Source organism: Miscanthus floridulus, chromosome 7 (assembly GCF_019320115.1).
Source record: "Miscanthus floridulus cultivar M001 chromosome 7, ASM1932011v1, whole genome shotgun sequence".
In the NCBI taxonomy this organism is placed as follows: Eukaryota; Viridiplantae; Streptophyta; class Magnoliopsida; order Poales; family Poaceae; genus Miscanthus; species Miscanthus floridulus.
The window spans coordinates 35196188-35211662 of record NC_089586.1 but is presented as its reverse complement, the minus strand read 5'-3'; the positions used below and the strand labels follow the sequence as shown (position 1 = coordinate 35211662).

The 15475-nt window shown below is 42.5% G+C and overlaps 1 long non-coding RNA gene across 1 annotated transcript; it reads left to right on the top strand.

Moving 5' to 3' along the window:
* The first annotated feature begins 972 nt into the window (after positions 1-972).
* Positions 973-7242, top strand: LOC136466873 (uncharacterized). Its single transcript, XR_010761489.1, has 2 exons — positions 973-2472; positions 6892-7242. It is a non-coding gene; the product is annotated as an uncharacterized lncRNA (long non-coding RNA).
* The last annotated feature ends 8233 nt before the right edge of the window (positions 7243-15475 follow it).

Below are 15475 nucleotides of genomic sequence, written 5' to 3'. Positions count from 1 at the left end.
GTTCTGCCAGTCTTAGAGGAATGTATACTCTTGCTCAAAAAGAGGAATGTATACTTTCATGGTCGCACAAGCTTTGGAACAGGATCTGATGAAATAGAATGGGAGGGATGCATGCTTTAATACTGTGTTGCCTAGCATAATGAATCATTGCGCTCGAATTGATGGGTATCACAGCCTTGATAAGTGATCTGTCTTGAACAGAGCCTGATCAATGGATTATGGCAGCCTTGAACTAGAATTGTTGTCAATTTCTGGTTTGCCAGACACGTATGCCACCCCTTGGCAAAGGAGGGGAAGAAGAGGCAGGAGGACTACAGCCATCTTTTAGAAAAAAAGAGAGACAGTAAAGCTGACGACAAGTCAACAGGCAATTCAAGAAATTCCAATTTCTAAAAAAAGGAGAGACAGCAAAGCAGGCAAAAGTCACCAAGCATTTTAAGAACGAAGGCTCACAATTGTTGCAAAAAGAGGGGAAATGAAAAATAAAAAATGAAAAATGAAAAAAAGAAAGGAGGCAAGGGCTAATCTGCTTGGCCATTTTTGGAAGTTCTATGCCAAAGTGGTTCCTCAAAGATGTGGCTTCTCTTCATCATCTATAGAACTGTTGTTGGAGGCTTTGAGCCAGGAGTTGTAATGATGCTGGAAGCAACTACTGGTTTCTAGGTTATTTAGGAGTTGCTTGTATGCAAACATCCTGGCATAGTCTTGCCACAGGACACAACAGACGAGACATGCAACGCAGAGCTATTACATGAACAACCTTGACTGAAAAAACCTATTGAAATTCGCCATATGCATCATGCATTTGTTCCCATGGTCAGGCTCGGAAATAGCCAGCATTCAACTAATTATAATCCTACTAGAGACCTATAAACAATAAGATGACTTGTGGTAGTCATTCTATGTTTCAAACCTCATTTGGGATGAGGCCCCATCCTGAATTTGAATACAGGGTTTCATGAAAATTTCTGCTGGAATTCTAAGACTCAACTAGGCCTGACGCCGCATCCACTTGACCACTTTCTCGTGGATCAGCGGTTTCATAACTGCATTTTCTTTTGCAACCCATCTGGTCCATTTGCAGATTACTGCAAGTGTTGCTACTAGATGTATATATTACTAGTACTACTTTGTGTTCAATGTGCCTAAGCTTCATGCTTTGTTTTTGGATGTCAGGGCTGATACTAACTCGTAGTTCATTCGTATAGGCCGATGGCTTGGTTTAGATAGAGATATAAAACCAAAGGTGAACTTTTAAGGCTGAAGGAGAACAAACACCCCCCAGTGTCCAGTGAGACTGCATGGTCCTGTCAACTTTGCATGCATGTGTGTGATATAATAATGAATAATTGCACTAAAAAATAATGAATAATCATAGCAACATTCGTGTCATTTCTGTTCTGAGAGATTCCTATGAGCAAAGTTGACAGGACTAGACAATATCTATATCAAAGCTTGGTCTGGCTATGTTCATGCCTGATCACTTATTAAGGTCAACTTTGTTGTCTATGTTGTACTGTATCAACTTTTGAACTTTACATGCCTAGTGTTGGCGTTTGCTTCCGTGTGATGATGACCTGCTCGATCTCAGTCTTCGATTCATGCATATGCATTGCTAAAATCAGCAAAGAGACATGCTTCATCTAACACCTGTGCATACACCACGTATATTTGTTCCACTAGTTTGCGCTATACAACGTTGTTATGTTATCATGTCCTGATGACGTGTTGTCTTCTTGTTTTTCCCCCTTGCACTGGGATGAACAGAAGTGCCAGGCAGGGGCAGGGAGACTGCCATCCTCTGTCTCTTCATCGGTATGAAAAGTGGCCGCCGTCCCATCTGGCTGGCCGACTGCGCTGGATGAAACAAATCGGCCACAACATTAATTTACATTCTAGACCACCACATCATAGTCACTCAGACCAATTTGTGTGTTTCAGATTTTTGCTTGAACCTCCTGTCATCCTTTCACCAAGGATCTATCTAGCTATCATCGAATCCGCTCTAGCGATCAGCTGGTATGAGTTCAGAAAGGCCTATGGACAACGAAGCCCTGCTCGGAAAACATCATGAGAACTTGCCAGTGCCGAACAAAAGCAAAGACCATGGTATCTCATTGCTTACTGGGACCAGCTTCCTGTTCCTGACTGTCAACTCAGGCATGGCGGTTTACCACTCAAATGGAGACTTTGGGGCCATCGCCTTCGTGGCTTTCTCCTACCTGGACCTTGTCTTGCTTTTCTACTGCCTGTGGTGGTACGAGAAGACAACGCTAGAGTCGCCTCACCGTGAACACCTCAAGATGGCGGTGTGGCTGCTCACCACAATGCTTACCACTGGATTCTCATACAGGGTGGCGGCCATCATGTCGTTCTCGGTGCAGGTGCTCGTATGGGCCATGGCCGGCGCGACAGTGTTGGGTGGCTTCGATGCCTTCTTCCTGCACCGGGAGGAAACTAAGGCATAACAAGGTATAAGCTCCATTGATCCTTTGCTTCAATTCTCCCATGCAGAAGAATAATTATCCATGCATCTTAGTTTCAAATTAAAGTTTTTTTATATCTTTTGGTTTCCCTGATGGAATTTGCTCCAAGGTTTAATACTGAAACTAAGGTTTGAGCCTGACTGTGCAATGCATTTCTCTGTCTGCATGGACATGATAGGTCAGTTGAATCCATTCAAAGATTAGGTGGTAGTGACAACATTATATTCAAAGGCACATTCTATGGTTCAGAAAAAATGAAGCATCAGGATTCATGACTATTGCAATCAATGAACTGGTTTTATGTTCTTTTCATCCTAATGTGGTTCTGCCAGTCTCATAGGAATGTATACTCTTGCTCAAAAAGAGGAATGCATACTCTTGCTCAAAAAGAGGAATGTATACTTCCATGGTCACACAAGCTTTGGAACATGAACTGATGAAATAGAATGGGAGGGATGCATGCTTTATTACTATGCTGCCTGGCATAATGAATCATTGCACTCGAATTGATGGGTATCACAACCTTGATAAGTGATCAGTCTTGAACAGAGCCTGATCAATGGCTTATGGCAGCCTTGAACTAGAATTGTTGTCAATTTCTGGTTTGCCAGCCAAGTGTGCCACCCCTTGGTAAAGGAGGGGAAGAAGAGGCAGGAGGACTGCAGCCATCTTTTAGAAAAAAAGAGAAACAGTAAAGCTGACAACAAGTCAACAGGCAATTCAAGAAATTCCAATTTCTAGAAAAAGGAGAGACAGCAAAGCAGGCAACAAGTCACCAGGCATTTCAAGAATGAAGGCTCACAATTGTTGCAAAAAGGGGGGGAATGAAAAATGAAAATAAAAAAAAGAAAGGTGGCAAGGGCTAATCTCCTTGGCCATTTTTGGAAGTTCTATGCCAAACTGGTTCCTCAAAGATGTGGCTTCTCTTCATCATCTATAGAACTAATGTTGGGGGCTTTGAGCCAGGAGTTGTAATGATGCTGGAAGCAACTACTGGTTTCCCGGTTATTCAGGAGTTGCTTGTATGCAAACATCCTGGCATAGTCTTGCCACATGACACAATAGACAAGACATGCAACACAGAGATATTGCATGAATAGCCTTGACTGGAAAAAAACATATTGAAATTCGCCATATGCATCATGCATTTGTTCCCATGGTCATGCTCGGAAATAGCCAGCATTCAACTAATTATAATCCTACTAGAGACCTATAAACAATGAGATGACTTGTGGTAGTCATTCTATGTTTCAAACCTCATTTAGGATGAAGCCCCATTTTGAATTTGTACATAGGGTTTCATGGAAATTTCTACTGGAAACTCATTGTTTCCAATGGAGTTCTGGTAGAATTCTTGGACTCAACTGGGCCTAACGCCGCATCCACTTGACCACTTTCTCGTGGATCAGCGGTTTCATAACTGCATTTTCTTTGCAGCCCGTCTGGTCCTTTTGTAGATTACTGCAAGTGTTGCTACTAGATTTATATATTACTAGTACTACTTTGTGTTCAATGTGCCTAAACTTCATGCTTTGTTTTTGGATGTCAGGGCTGATACTAACTCATAGTTCATTCGTATAGGGCGATGGCATGGTTCAGACAAAGAAATAAAACCAAAGGTGAACTTTTAAGGCTGAAGGAGAACAAAGACCCCTAGTGTCCAGTGAGACACTGCATGGTCCTGTCAACTTTGCATGCATGTGTGTAATATAATAATGAATAATTGCACTAAAAAAATGAATAATCGTAGCAACAATCGTGTTATTTCTGTTATGAGAGCTTCCTATGATCAAAGTTGACAGGACTAGACAGTATCTATATCAAAGCTTGGTCAGGCTATGTTCATGCCTGATCACTTATTAAGGTCAACTTTGTTGTCTATGTTGTATTGTATCAACTTTTGAACTTTACATGCCTAGTGTTGGCGTTTGCTTCCGCGTGATGATGACCTGCTCGATCTCAGTCTCCGGTTCATGCATATGCATTGCTAAAATCAGCAAAGAGAAATGCTTCACCTAACACCTGTGCATACACCATGTATATTTGTTCCACTAGTTTGCGCTGTACAGCGTTGTTATGTTATCATGTCCTGATGACGTGTTGTCTTCTTGTTTTTCCCCCTGCACTGGGATGAACAGAAGGCCAGGCAGGGGCAGGGAGACTGCCATCCTCTGCCTCTTCATCGGTATGAAAAGTGGCCATCGTCCCATCTAGTTGGCCGGCTGGGCCGGATGAAACAAATCGGCCGCAACATTAATTTACATTCTAGACCACCACATCATAGTCACTCAGACCAATTTTTGTGTTTCAGATTTTTGCTTGAACCTCCTGTCATCCTTTCACCAAGGATCTATCTAGCTATCACTAAATCCCCTCTAGCGATCAGCTGGTATGAGTTCAGAAAGGCCTATGGACAACGAAGCCCTGCTCGAACAACATCATGAGAACTTGCCAATGCCGAACAAAAGCAAAGACCATGGTATCTCATTGCTTACTGGGACCGGCTTCCTGTTCCTGACTATCAACTCGGGCATGGCGGTTTACCGCTCAAATGGAGACTTTGGAGCCATCGCGTTCGTGGCTTTCTGCTACCTGGACCTTGTCTTGCTTTTCTACTGCCTGCGGTGGTATGAGAGGACAACCCCAGAGTCGCCTCACCGTGAACACCTCAAGATGGCGGTGTGGCTGCTCACCACAATGCTTACCGCTGCCTTCTCATACAAGGTGGCGGCAATCATGTCGTTCCCGGTGCATGTGCTCGTATGGGCCATGGCCGGTGCGATAGTGCTGGGTGGCTTCTATGCCTTCTTCCTGCACCGGGAGGAAACTAAGGCATAACAGGGTATAAGCTCCATTGATCCTTTGCTTCAATCTCCCATGCAGAAGAATAATTATGATTTCTTTCTGTTTCCCTGATGGAATTGGCTCCAAGGTTTAATACTAAAACTGAGGTTTGAGCCTGACTGTGCAATGCATGTCTGTATCTGTATGGATAGGATAGGTCAGTTGAATCCATTCAAAGATTAGGTGGTAGTGACAACATTATATTCAAAGGCACATTCTATGGTTCAGAAAAAATGAAGCATCAGGATTCATGACTATTGCAATCAATGAACTGGTTTTATGTTCTTTTCATCCTAATGTGGTTATGTCAGTCTCAGAGGATTGTATACTCTTGCTCAAAAAGAGGAATGCATACTCTTGCTCAAAAAGAGGAATGTATACTTCCATGGTCACACAAGCTTTGGAACATGATCTGATGACACAGAATGGGAGGGATGCATGCTTTTATTACTGTGCTTCCTGGCATAATGAATCATTGCGCTCGAATTGATGGGTATCATAGCCTTGATAAGTGATCAGTCTTGAACAGAGCCTGATCAATGGCTTATGGCAGCCTTGAACTAGAATTGTTGTCAATTTCTGGTTTGTCAAACAATTGTGCCACACCTTGGTAAAGGAGGGGAAGAAGAGGCAGCAGGACTGCAGCCTTCTTTTAGAAAAAAATTGAGACAGTAAAGCTGACAACAAGTCAACGGGCAATTCAAGAAATTCCAATTTCTAGAAAAAGGAGAGACAGCAAAGCAGGCAACAAGTCACCAGGCATTTCAAGAATGAAGGCTCACAATTGTTGCAAAAAGGGGGAGATTGAAAAATGAAAATTGAAAAAAGAAAGTAGGCAAGGGCTAATCTCCTTGGCCATTTTAGGAAGTTCTGTGCCAAAGTGGTTCCTCAAAGATGTGGTTTCTCTTCATCATCTATAGAACTAATGTTGGAGGCTTTGAGCCAGGAGTTGTAATGATGCTGGAAGCAACTACTGGTTTCCCGGTTATTCAGGAGTTGCCTGTATGCAAACATCCTGGCATAGTCTTGCCACAGGACACAACAGACGAGACATGCAACACAGAGATATTGCATGAACAGCCTTGACTGAAAAAAAAACTATTGAAATTCGCCATATGCATCATGCATTTGTTCCCATGGCTAGGCTTGGAAATAGCCAGCATTCAACTAATTATAATCCTACTAGAGACCTATAAACAATGAGATGACTTGTGGTAGTCATTCTGTGTTTCAAACCTCATTTAGGATGAGGCCCCATTTTGAATTTGTACATAGGGTTTCATGGGAATTTCTGCTGGAAACTCATTGTTTCCAATGGAGTTCTGGTGGAATTCTTGGACTCAACTAGGCCTGACGCCGCATCCACTTGACCACTTTCTCATGGATCAGCGTTTTCATAACTGCATTTTCATTACAGCCTGTCTGGTCCTTTTGTAGATTACTGCAAGTGTTGCTACTAGATGTATATATTACAAGTACTACTTTGTGTATAATGTACCTAAACTTCATGCTTTGTTTTTGGATGTCAGGGCTGATACTAACTCGTAGTTCATTCGTACAGGCCGATGGCTTGGTTCCGACAGAGAAATAAAACCAAAGGTGAACTTTTAAGGCTGAAGGAGAACAAAGACCCCCAGTGTCCAGTGAGACACTGCATGGTCCTGTCAACTTTGCATGCATGTGTGTAATATAATAACGAATAATCGCTCTAAAAAATAATGAATAATCGTAGCAACAATCATGTCATTTTTGTTCTGAGAGCTTCCAATGAGCAAAGTTGACAGGACTAGACAGTATCTATATCAAAGCTTGGTCAGGCTATGTTCATGCCTGATCACTTATTAAGGTCAACTTTGTTGTCTATGTTGTACTGTATCAACTTTTGAACTTTACATGCCTAGTGTTGGCGTTTGCTTCCGCGTGATGATGACCTGCTCGATCTTCGTCTCTGGTTCATGCATATGCATTGCTAAAATCAGCAAAGAGAAATGCTTCACCTAACACCTGTGCATACACCACGTATATGTGTTCCACTAGTTTGCGCTGTACAGCGTTGTTATGTTATCATGTCCTGATGACGTGTTGTCTTCTTGTTTTTCCCCCTTGCACTGGGACGAACAGAAGTGCCGTGCAGGGGCAGGGAGACTGCCATCCTCTGCATCTTCATCGGTATGAAAAGTTGCCGCCGTCCCATCTGGCTGGCCGGCTGGGCCGGATGAAACAAATCGGCCACAACATTAATTTACATTCTAGACCACCACATCATAGTCACTCAGACCAATTTGTGTGTTTTAGATTTTTGCTCGAACCTCCTGTCATCCTTTCACCAAGGATCTATCTAGCTATTACTAAATCCCCTCTAGCGATCAGCTAGTTTGAGTTCAGAAAGGCCTATGGACAACGAAGCCCTGCTCGAACAACATCATGAGAGCTTGCCAGTGCCGAACAAAAGCAAAGACCATGGTATCTCATTGCTTACTGGGATCGGCTTCCTGTTCCTGACTATCAACTTGGGCATGGCAGTTTACCGCTCAAATAGAGACTTTGGAGCCATCGCCTTCGTGGCTTTCTCCTACCTGGACCTTGTCTTGCTTTTCTACTGCCTGCGGTGGTACGAGAGGACAACCCCAGAGTTGCCTCGCCGTGAACACCTCAAGATGGTGGTGTGGCTGCTCACCACAATGCTTACCACTGCCTTCTCATACAAGGTGGCGGCAATGATGCCGTTCCCGGTGCAGGTGCTCGTATGGGCCATGGCCGGCGCGACAGTGCTGGGTGGCTTCTATGCCTTCTTCCTGCACCAGGAGGAAACTACAGCATAACAAGGTATAAGCTCCATTGATCCTTTGCATCAATTCTCCTGTGTAGAATAATTATCCATGCACCTTAGTTTCAACTTAATGTTTTTGATTTCTTTCTGTTTCCCTGATGGAATTGGCTCCTAGATTTAATACTAAAACTGAGGTTTGAGCCTGACTGTGCAATGCATGTCTCTGTCTACATGGACAGGATAGGTCAGTTGAATCCGTTCAAAGATTAGGTGGTAGTGACAACATTATATTCAAAGGCACATTCTATGGTTCAGAAAAAATAAAGCATCAAGATTCATGAGTATTGCAAGCAATGAACTGGTTTTATGTTCTTTTCATCCTAATGTGGTTCTACTAGTCTCAGAGGAATGTATACTCTTGCTCAAAAAGAGGAATGTATACTCTTGCTCAAAAAGAGGAATGTATACTTTCATGGTCGCACAAGCTTTGGAATAGGATCTGATGAAATAGAATGGGAGGGATGCATGCTTTAATACTGTGTTGCCTAGGATAATGAATCATTGCGCTCGAATTGATGGGTATCACAGCCTTGATAAGTGATCAGTCTTGAACAGAGCCTGATCAATGGCTTATGGCAGCCTTGAACTAGAATTGTTGTCCATTTCTGGTTTGCCAGACAAGTATGCCACCCCTTGGCAAAGGAGGGGAAGAAGAGGCAGGAGTACTGCAGCCATCTTTTAGAAAAAAGAGAGACAGTAAAGCCGACAACAAGTCAACAGGCAATTCAAGAAATTCAAATTTCTAGAAAAAGGAGAGACAGCAAAGCAGGCAACAAGTCACTAGGCATTTCAAGAATGAAGGCTCACAATTGTTGCAAAAAGGGGGGGAATGAAAAATGAAAATAAAAAAAAAGAAAGGAGGCAAGGGCTAATCTCCTTGGCCATTTTTGGAAGTTCTATGCCAATCTGGTTCCTCAAAGATGTGGCTTCTCTTCATCATCTATAGAACTAATGTTGGAGGCTTTGAGCTAGGAGTTGTAATGATGCTAGAAGCAACTACTGGTTTCCCGGTTATTCAAGAGTTGCCTGTATGCAAACATCCGGGCATAGTCTTGCCACAGGACACAAAAGATGAGACATGCAACATAGAGATATTGCAGGAACAGCCTTGACTAGAAAAAAACCTATTGAAATTTGCCATATGCATCATGCATTTGTTCCCTTGGTCAGGCTCGGAAATAGCCAGCATTCAACTAATTATAATCCTACTAGAGACCTATAAACAATGAGATGACTTGTGGTAGTCATTCTGTGTTTCAAACCTCATTTAGGATGAGGCCCCATTCTGAATTTGAACACAGGGTTTCATGGGAATTTATGCTGGAAACTTATTATTTCCAATGGAGTTCTGGTGGAATTCTTGCACTCAACTGGGCCTGACGCCGCATCCACTTGACCACTTTCTCATGGATCAGCGGTTTCATAACTGCATTTTCTTTGCAGCCCGTCTGGTCCTTTTGTAGATTACTGCAAGTGTTGCTACTAGATGTATATATTACTAGAACTACTTTGTGTTCAATGTGCCTAAACTTCATGCTTTGTTTTTGGATGTCAGGGCTGATACTAACTCGTAGTTCATTCGTACAGGCCGATGGCTTGGTTCAGACAGAGAAATAAAACCAAAGGTGAACTTTTAAGGCTGAAGGAGAACAAAGACCCCCAGTGTCCAGTGAGACACTGCATGGTCCTGTCAACTTTGCATGCATGTGTGTAATATAATAATGAATAATTGCACTAAAAATAATGAATAATCGTTGCAACAATCGTGTTATTTCTGTTATGAGAGCTTCCTATGAGCAAAGTTGACAGGACTAGACAATATCTATATCAAAGCTTGGTCAAGCTATGTTCATGCCTGATCACTTATTAAGGTCAACTTTGTTGTCTATGTTGTACTGTATCAACTTTTGAACTTTACATGCCTAGTGTTGGCGTTTGCTTCCGCGTGATGATGACCGGCTCGATCTCAGTCTTTGGTTCATGCATATGCATTGCTAAAATCAGCAAAGAGAAATGCTTCACCTAACACCTGTGCATACACCATGTATATTTGTTCCACTAGTTTGCGTTGTACAGCGTTGTTATGTTATCATGTCCTGATGACGTGTTGTCTTCTTGTTTTTCCCGCCTGCACTGGGACGAACAGAAGGCCAGGCAGGGGCAGAGAGACTGCCATCCTCTGCCTCTTCATCGGTATGAAAAGTGGCCGTCGTCCCATCTGGCTGGCCGGCTAGGCCGGATGAAACAAATCGGCCACAACATTAATTTACATTCTAGACCACCACATCATAGTCACTCAGACCAATTTGTGTGTTTCAGATTTTTGCTCGAACCTCCTGTCCTCCTTTCACCAAGGATCTATCTAGCTATCACTAAATCCCCTCTAGCGATCAGCTGGTATGAGTTCAGAAAGGCCTATGGACAACGAAGCCCTGCTCGGACAACATCATGAGAACTTGCCAATGCCGAACAAAAGCAAAGACCATGGTATCTCATTGCTTACTGGGATCGGCTTCCTGTTCCTGACTATCAACTTGGGCATTGCAGTTTACCACTCAAATGGAGACTTTGGAGCCATCGCCTTCGTGGCTTTCTCCTACCTAGACCTTGTCTTGCTTTTCTACTGCCTGCGGTGGTACGAGAGGACAACCCCAGAGTCGCCTCGCCGTGAACACCTCAAGATGGCGGTGTGGCTGCTCACCACAATGCTTACCACTGCCTTCTCATACAAGGTGGCGGCAATGATGCCGTTCCCGGTGCAGGTGCTCGTATGGGCCATGGCCGGCGCGACAGTGCTGGGTGGCTTCTATGCCTTCTTCCTGCACCAGGAGGAAACTACGGCATAACAAGGTATAAGCTCCATTGATCCTTTGCATCAATTCTCCTATGTAGAATAATTATCCATGCACCTTAGTTTCAAATTAATGTTTTTGATTTCTTTCTGTTTCCCTGATGGAATTGGCTCCTAGATTTAATACTGAAACTGAGGTTTGAGCCTGACTATGCAATGCATGTCTCTGTCTACATGGACAGGATAGGTCAGTTGAATCCGTTCAAAGATTAGGTGGTAGTGACAACATTATATTCAAAGGCACATTCTATGGTTCAGAAAAAATAAAGCATCAGGATTCATGACTATTGCAAGCAATGAACTGGTTTTATGTTCTTTTCATCCTAATGTGGTTCTACCAGTCTCAGAGGAATGTATACTCTTGCTCAAAAAGAGGAATGTATACTCTTGCTCAAAAAGAGGAATGTATACTTTCATGGTCGCACAAGCTTTAGAACAGGATCTGATGAAACAGAATGGGAGGGATGCATGCTTTAATACTGTGTTGCCTACAATAATGAATCATTGCACTCAAATTGATGGGTATCACAGCCTTGATAAGTGATCAGTCTTGAATAGAGCCTGATCAATGGCTTATGGCAGCCTTGAACTAGAATTGTTGTCCATTTCTGGTTTGCCAGACAAGTATGCCACCCCTTGGCAAAGGAGGGGAACAAGAGGCAGGAGGACTGCAGCCATCTTTTAGAAAAAAGAGAGACAGTAAAGCTGACAACAAGTCAACAGGCAATTCAAGAAATTCCAATTTCTAGAAAAAGGAGAGACAACAAAGCAGGCAACAAGTCACCAGGCATTTCAAGAACGAAGGCTCACAATTGTTGCAAAAAGGGGAAAATGCAAAATAAAAATTGAAAAATGAAGAAAAAAGAAAGGAGGCAAGGGCTAATCTCCTTGGCCATTTTTGGAAGTTCTATGCCAAAGTGGTCCCTCAAAGATGTGGCTTCTCTTCATCATCTATAGAACTGATGTTGGAGGCTTTGAGCCAGGAGTTGTAATGATGCTGGAAGCAACTACTCGTTTCTAGGTTATTCAGGAGTTGCTTGTATGCAAACATTCTGGCACAGTCTTGCCACAGGACACAACAGACGAGACATGCAACGCAGAGATATTACATGAACAGCCTTGACTGAAAAAAAACCTATTGAAATTCGCCATATGCATCATGCATTTGTTCCCATGGTCAGGCTCGGAAATAGCCAGCATTCAACTAAATATAATCCTACTAGAGACCTATAAACAATGAGATGACTTGTGGTAGTCATTCTGTGTTTCAAACCTCATTTAGGATGAGGCCCCATTCTGAATTTGAACACAGGGTTTCATGGAAATTTCTGCTGGAAACTCGTTGTTTCCAATGGAGTTATGGTGAAATTCTTGGACTCAACTGGGCCTGACGCCGCATCCACTTGACCACTTTCTCGTGGATCAGCGGTTTCATAACTGCATTTTCTTTGCAGCCCGTCTGGTCCATTTGCAGATTACTGCAAGTGTTGCTACTAGATGTATATATTACTAGTACTACTTTGTGTTCAATGTGCCTAAACTTCATGCTTTGTTTTTGGATGTCAGGGCTGATACTAACTCATAGTTCATTCGTACAGGCCAATGGCTTGGTTCAGACAGAGAAATAAAACCAAAGGTGAACTTTTAAGGTTGAAGGAGAACAAACACCCCCAGTGTCCAGTAAGACACTGCATGGTCCTGTCAACTTTGCATGCATGTGTGTAATATAATAATGAATAATTGCACTAAAAAAATAATAAATAATCATAGCAACAATCGTGTCATTTCTGTTCTGAGAGCTTTCTATGAGCAAAGTTGACAGGACTAGACAGTATCTATATCAAAGCTTGGTCAGGCTATGTTCATGCCTGATCACTTATTAAGGTCAACTTTGTTGTCTATGTTGTACTGTATCAACTTTTGAACTTTACATGCCTAGTGTTGGCGTTTGCTTCCGCGTGATGATGACCTGCTCGATCTCAGTCTCCGGTTCATGCATATGCATTGCTAAAATCAGCAAAGAGAAATGCTTCACCTAACACCTGTGCATACACCACGTATATTTGTTCCACTAGTTTACGCTGTACAACGTTGTTATGTTATCATGTCCTGGTGACGTGTTGTCTTCTTGTTTTTCCCCCTTGCACTGGGACGAACAAAAGTGCTGGGCAGGGGTAGCGAGACTGCCATCCTCTGCCTCTTCATCGGTATGAAAAGTGGCCGCCGTCCCATCTGGCTGGCATGTTGGGCCGGATGAAACAAATCGGCCGCAACGTGGACGAAGCAGAAACCGAAAAAGAAAGTAGGAGCCAAAACATATTATCCATGACTTATTGGTCCGGCTTATTAGCCATGGTATAATATTTTTCGCTCACAAAACAACATCAGCCGACTTATCAGCCGTAAAAAACCATCAGCCGAACAAATTGTTTGTCATGGGTAATATATGTCTTGAGCATTATTAGCATCAAGTTGCCAAACTATTCCATGTTAACAAATAATGATCCAGTGTGGATGTTACCGTATGGTAAATAACTGAATTCCCTAGCGTTAGCGTTACAATGGGAGAATAATCATGCAAATATAGGTGATTTTATACATATGACACTTTCAAGAGTGAGGTGACCAAAAAAAACTATGTTAGACATTATGGTGGCCCTTTTGTTACATCATCATACATGTGTAATATGTGTATTTGTATAAATAAAGATGTGTAGATGATGACACACGTACCTGCCTCCCTCAAAAGTTCTTTATTTCATACTGAATAAATCATTTTTTTTCTACAAATGTACAAAGGGAAGCTTTTAACACTATTATGGAATGTCCTCGCTTTGATCTTGATCAACGCCTTCCAAGCACTCATCGAATCGGCCTTCGAATGGATAAAATGCTTCTCTGCTTGTGTCATTGCAAGAATGTAGTCCATTGCAAAATACTTGCAAGATTAGTGAGAAATTTGGAATTACCGAAAACATCCCACCATCTCAATTTTGCAGAGCATAATTGATTCAATTCGTCTGTTAGATTAATGTTGTTTTTCTTGCATTAGCGGCATTGGTAGTTTTGTTTTTCACGTGCATCGGTGTAACATCCAGTATTCTAGTTGGTCTAGTCCATGTTAGTTATCCAGTCATGCAGCATGGCAAGGAGCTCGGATCGACAGCGTGGAGTGAGCCGGTCAGCTGCCAGCAGTGGCGGAGCCAGGATATCGCGACAGGGTATTCCATGTAAAAAAAATTACAATGCAAATATACAAGTGCTAGCTTTCTTCCACAATGCAAATATGCTAGTGCTAGCACCTTCTTCATCTACTCTTACATTATAATTTACAAACACAAAATGTAAAAAAAAACAAAAGATCATTTCTATAATTTCGTCACAATACTAAACAAAGTAGCATGTCCAAATAAATTTGCTTAAAGTAGCATAGTAGCATGTCCACAATGCAAATATGTATATTTGTTTTTCTCATCAAAATCTTGGGAATACCCCTGGCGCCGCCCATGGCTGCCAGTTCGTGAGTACATGCCGTGGTGTTTGGACCGCTAGCCATGCAGGAGTGAAGATTTGCATAGATACATGCATCGTGCTTGCAAGCTACTTGTGCATACTATTAGTTTAGGCATTGCTTGGTTTTCTGTTGTCTACATTTTTTTTTGAACAAAAGCTTCATTACTCAAATAGATTCATTACAATCACACTATAAACATCTCTGCAAGAAGCTAGGGGGAGTAAGCCAAAGACAACTCTCTAACGTAGCCGAGGCATGCTGGGAAATTCGACGATCTCTGTATATGTATTTCTCTGAAGGATGTGAAGGCCGTCGCTATCTCCTCAATGTCGTCCAGGATAGTTGTAGCTTCTGAACGTTGCTTGCTTTGGCTTGCCATAGCGAAACCAGCTCTTGGGCATCTATCTCCACTATAATATGCTCTCTGGTACATGCCGGTATCCGTCACGTATTGCCTCTACTTCTGCTAGCAAAGCTGAGCCAACAGAGCCTAGCCAGCAAGCTGATGTTTTTTTTAGAAAGAACGGCAAAAGCTTTGCCGTAGTTTTTATTAGACGCTGAAAAGAAAAGAAGCGAGAATAATTACAAAAACGACTGACATGCCCCGAAAAAACAGCTACATGAACATCTATACCACTGCAATCAGGGAAAGGAAACTAGCAGAAACAAACCGGGGCGTGCATCGCGAAGGAAAAAACAAAAACAACTGAACTGAACACTAAGCACAAAGAACACTAAGCACAGAAAGCTGTAAGAAACACAGGAAGCCCCACTATGACTCCTCTGATACCGGTCTCGGCACCATGGCCATGTTATATTGGTCAATTTCATCCTTGCATAAACTGGCAACCTGTCTTGGAGTTAGGCTTTTATGTTGGAAAGTTTTTCTATTCCTTTCCTTCCAAAGATTCCACTAAAAATAGATTGGGATGCCATCCACTCTTCTTCTC